Source organism: Octopus sinensis, linkage group LG2, assembly GCF_006345805.1.
Source record: "Octopus sinensis linkage group LG2, ASM634580v1, whole genome shotgun sequence".
In the NCBI taxonomy this organism is placed as follows: domain Eukaryota; kingdom Metazoa; phylum Mollusca; class Cephalopoda; order Octopoda; family Octopodidae; genus Octopus; species Octopus sinensis.
The window spans coordinates 95,664,670-95,670,468 of record NC_042998.1 but is presented as its reverse complement, the minus strand read 5'-3'; the positions used below and the strand labels follow the sequence as shown (position 1 = coordinate 95,670,468).

The following is a 5,799-nucleotide window of genomic DNA, read 5'->3' as shown; positions in this document are numbered from 1 at the left end:
GGCTTGACATTTGAGGGGAGGGGACTAGTGGATAAATTACGTACAGCTGGTACTTAATTTGTCGACCCCGAAAGGATGAAAGGCAAAGTCGACTGAAATCGAATTTGAACTTAGAACATAAAGACGGACAAAATGCCTCTAAGCATTTTGCCTGGTGTGCTCACGATTGCGCCAGCTCGCCGCCTTAACATCAATGATTATATTAATACATGTTTCTGTGTGCATTTTCGGCAGTGTCACTTTCGGTTTGGGCATGCATGAATTCATTCATACATATATGCATTTGGATCGGATTGGATAGCCCATGTTCAGTCCACTTCATGACGAATGTTCTCTCTACCAAACCACGGTTTGATATGGAGGCTGTGAATTTGAGCTTGAAATTACTGTTTTGATGAGCCTATTCTGCCACACTGGCTCGACATGGATTGGCAAAGGGCTGCAGTTTTAATACTCTTACCCAGGAATAGTTAAATACATACATACATACATACATACATACATACATACATACATACATACATACATATATATTTTTTTCCACTTAACGTATTGCACAAAATTATTACTATATATGGAATCCTGTATTATGTCGTAAACCAGTCTTTAAAATAGTGTGTTAGTGATAGAAAGTAGTTAAAAAACAATTACAATGGAGATAAACGTTGATAAATGAATAAAAAAAGTGACTATATTACGCACGTGAGCGCGCACACACACACATACATACACACACACTCTAACCCATTCATACAGACACACACTTATATATCTCATATTTTGCAGAGAATCGTATTCTGTGTTCATCAAGATGATAACCTTTACTCTTAGATATCATTGAACTTTAACTTCGTCTTATACAATACACATAGGATTAAGAATTCAAAAGCTAGATTAAGTATTTTTAACATTTTCACAACGATACAAATACTAAGTGGATGAGTTTCTTACCTGAGATTTGTTGTGTCGCTCCTGGAGAGACGAGAGACACGGTAAACGCCGGTAGGATTTGATCTTAAAGAAACATAACTAAATACAATAAGATAATTATTGAGTCCAAAGCTCGTACATTCATAACACCTTATCGGTTGTGTGCGATCTTTACCTTGTTTAGTCTTAAGCCAGCACAGACTGAGAAGATAAATGAACAAATGCATTCCAGTCGTAAATATCCATCATTTTTCAGACCAAATATATCTGGAACTATATTATCCTATGTACCATTCTTTCTTAAAACAAACTGGTATCTTTAGCAGGTTGCGATGAAGCTAATTACTGTAAGTAACGAAATGTTCGTTGGAGAGTAAATTCATATGTGCCTGTATATATAACTGGAGAACTACACTTCAATTTATTTTGTTTCCCAAACAAATAAGATTTAAGAAGAAAATCATGACCGTTATCATTTATACTGTAGAACAATTTTTCCAACTTTAGGGTTATAACTACATTATGGCTGGCAAGACATTGTACAACACTGGAGTCAACATTGATCGATTTGCAAGAAAATAAATATTATTTCTTCAGAAGAAAGAACGCGCTAATGGTCTTCGTTGGCCCTCCGAGCTTGATTAAACTAATGCAGTTGATGCTCAAATTGAACGTCTGTAAGTCGGTGACTATAAGTCAGTTGTAAGCATGTTCCGAGAAATTGTCCTCATTGAGTATGAGACACTTTGAAAGACACCTGAAAAGACTGGATTAGGACCCTTTAACGACAGGAAGACAGAAAAGTTCAATGACGATAGAGGAGATCGCTGTGATATACTGCTTGAAAGCAAAGGAAGAAACATTATCAGGGCCCGTAATCTTATTGGTTCAAATCAACAGAATCTGTTTAAATATTTAGTGTGTCCGTGTACCGAGCATTGATGAGAAGAAAAGTTTTTGTGCAGTTTAGACGAGTCTGTGCATGACCATGTACTTAATAAGTTCATCATATAGTTTCGAATTTCATTGAATGTGTGGTACTTTGGTGAAGTGTCTTCTAAAAGAGTTTCGGGCAGACCCAAGTCTTGCAGGTGAAATAGAGTAGATGGAGATGAATGGGAACACCTCGTATGATCTATCTATCTATCTATCTATCTATCTATCTATCTATCTATCTATCTATCTATCTATCTATCTATATATATATATATATATATATATATATATATATATATATATATATATATAAGAGAAAACGAAAGGGTCGAAGTGTATGCTGAATGTGGAATCTAGCTCCGAAGCACAGCGTTTGAGGCTAGTGGAAGGATCATAGCAAGGATCGTTCTCCTTAAGTTTGTGCAACCAGCGATTTGTCACATTTTGATGATTGCGTGGAAGTGGTTGTGAAATATATTGAATCAAGAAGTGTTCAAGAACGGGTTTATTAAATAAACATTGAACGAAAAGTGGACGGCGAGGACTGTGACTTAATTTATAGGAAAAGAATTTAGAGAAACTTATTACTAGATTAGTGTACTAACTCTTTCGCTTTCTTCTAGCTTACTTTCAAACGTTGAGTGTTTGATTTCCACCTCTAGCTCTGACTACCACTTTGGCTTCATGTCATATGCGTTTCAGTTGTATCATAGCTTCAAGATCAAATATTCGAGGAGTGTTTCTGTGTTACATTCGTCCACACATCTATTGCGTCATCTCTGACTTCAATAAACTTGTTGCAAATATTTCTAGAGCCATTACTTTATAACAAAAAGCCGAAAACTAATATCCACGAACAAAATGTTTTAGGTATGCTAACACTCCGTTCACTTCATTCTTTGTTTTGGCTGTTATTTATGCAATGCCAACGAATTCTGTCAGTGAGAAGCAACAGGTTTAATATCTTCAAATCTGTCAGACAACTTGGTGACTGACATGCCATATAAGGAATTATGCAAATTTTAGTAATTTTCATCACGTACGGCTGAAATTTCACAAGTTGTAAACCATTTGCATTCTTTCAAAACATGTCATGACTGCCATTACGAACTTAGCTGCGTCATTTTCACGCAGATTAAACGTAAGGTAGCCACAGAGAAAAAAAATGGATTTCTATTGGACACAACTCAAATATTTTCGTTAGGGGCACTGCTGCTGTGTTGGTCTCGTTGCAGCCGCTCAAAGAAATGGCATACTTTTTCAAGGTGTCTATCTTTTATCTTTTACTTGCTTCAGCCATTGGAATACGATCATACTAGGGCTTTTAGTCGAACAAATCGAGGATTTAATTTGAGGTCTGGTAATTATTCTATCAGTCTGTTTTGCCCAACGTCTAAGTTACAGGAACGTAAACAAACCAGCGCCGGCTGTGAAGCGATAAGAGGATCAAAACGCAAACACAAACACATACACAAAACCTGGCATATATGACTGGCTTCCGCACAGTTTCCGTCTGCTAAACCCACTCACAAGGCATTGGTCGGCCCGGAGCTATAGAAGAAGATATATACCCAAGGTGCAGCAAAGAAGAACTGAGCTTGAAACCACGTGCTTGCAAAGTGAACTTCTGAAAAAGAAGCCATGCCCTCGTAAACTGGACAATATCTTTTCTTAATTTGTTGCTGCAAGTTACAGACTTAAGAAATCAAATTTGTACGTCCTTTGAATTAACATCCCTTATGAGAAATGTTATTTTTTTCAGCGTAAGAGGAATCTGAGAAATATTTTGTAGACTTCCATTCCAGCAAAATATGTTGCATCACTAAGCATATTCTGAGAAAAGATATATTAAGGCGGCGAGCTGGCAGAATCGTTTGCACGCCGGGCGAAATGCGTAGCCGTATTTCGTCTGCCGTTATGTTCTGAGTTCAAATTCCGCCGAGGTCGACTTTACCTTTCATCCTTTCGGGGTCGATAAATTAAGTACCAGTTAAGCACTGGGGTCGATGTAATCGACTTACTCCGTTTGTCTGTCCTTGTTTGTCCACTCTATGTGTTGCCCCTTGTGGGTAGTAAAGAATTAGGAAATAGGTATTTCATCTGCCGTTAGGTTCTGAGTTCAAATTCCGCCGAGGTCGACTTTACCTTTCATCCTTTCGGGGTCGATAAATTAAGTACCAGTTACGCACTGGGGTCGATGTAATCGACTTAATCCCTTTGTCTGTCCTTGTTTGTCCCCTCTATGTTTAGGCCCTTGTGGGCAATAAAAAAATGAGAAAAGATATCTCAATTCTTGAATCGGAGGGTAGATAGTAAAGGCATTCCTCCCATCTCTTGGAAATTAAGATCTCTTCTTGATAGCAGTTCTAGCAGACATAAGAAGGTTGTTTAGATTGCAATTTCGATGTGATGAATCACTTACCATATGTTCCCTTCCGCAACAAAAGAACAAAATCAACCATTCACATCAAAGCGTAACACCATTCAACTGTCTCTACATCGAATCAAAAGTTAGCATTTTTTTCAGATGAAAGACGTCTTTGAAGCTCTCTCAAGGGTAGTATAGAATTTCTTGTAGCTATTGTTCCTTTCTCAATTTTTGCCATTTTTCATTTGTTGGCCAAACATCAGATGAAGCTTTTGTAAATTTTGAAGGTATCTGATTGCTGTAGGCATGACAATGAAGAGGGAAAGAGGAGGAGGGAGAAAGAGAGTGCGGAAGATATATCTTTGTTGGGTACATTTATGAGTATATTAGCTCCTTTTTTAGAGGATCACAAATAGAGGTTTTAAAAGAATTTCATCTAATTCTTCCAAAATAGAGGATCCTGGAGAGTCTTCAGAAAGAAATGTAACTGAATTTTTGGCATTAATTTAGTAAGAAACTAAGTCCTCTATCAATATTAATGGCGATGAAACATTTCTTTAATTCAGTAAAAATAGAAAAGGCGGAAGCCTACTGAAATAACATCAACCAAGAGACATTACTGAGAAAATGTTTTGTATATTTTCTTAGATATAGCATACTGAACCGAGCCTGTCGTAGACTAGGTTGTCTTTTTTTATATTTCATCTAGTTTCAATTCACGAGCTGTGGCCATGCTGGGGCACCGCCATTTGTAAATGTGTGACGCTTACAGCACCTAGGTTTCCCAAGCAGTCACCCATCTAAGTACTAACTAGGCTCGACGTTGCTTAACTTCGGTGATCGGATGAGGACCGGTGCTTTCAACGTGTTATGGCTTAAATATTAGATCAGTTTATTCATAAAAGTAACCAAAAAGTAATTTCTTTATGTTAATTGTAGCAGTAATAACCACCTACATTCGATCGTATCGTGCGGGGTATCTAAAATGTATGAAAAAGCCCTACCTGTTGGTGTTTACTACAAGTCTGTATTTTAATTAGGTAAAGAAAATTTCTCGAGTTGTGATAACAGCGAACACAATTGTAAATTCAAGGAGTGACTAACTATTTATATATTATGTAAATCCAAGGAGTGACTCATTATATCACCCACTTGTTTCACTAATCCACACTTAAGATTTGTTAACGCCTAATATCACTCTTCTTTCGTTGAAAATATCTCATTTTTTTATGCAGCCAAAGAGACATATCTTTTTAGAAATTGATAAAAGAAAATATATTAAAACTCGAAATTATATGCATAATTTGATATTTTTTAAAAAGTACATTTGAATATTATAACGCCTTACCGTGAAATCAACAAGTATGTACTTTCAGTACAGAAAAAAAGGGAGGACACCTGAGTGAGTGTTTCACGATTTACTAGCGGCTCCTCAGAGAAGATGTTCCTATCTTCCTTCCCAAATCAATAGACCAGCTGCTTATAAATTAGGCTTGTGCCAAAACCAAATGCGCATATTTGTGCTTTTCGCTGTTATTAATGCTTAATTCTTATTGTTATTTAAC

General features: G+C 36.8%; 1 pseudogene; it reads right to left on the bottom strand.

The window, feature by feature from the left end:
* Positions 1-4,997: 4,997 nt before the first annotated feature.
* Positions 4,998-5,116, bottom strand: LOC115208877 (annotated as a pseudogene).
* Between the last annotated feature and the right edge of the window lie 683 nt (positions 5,117-5,799).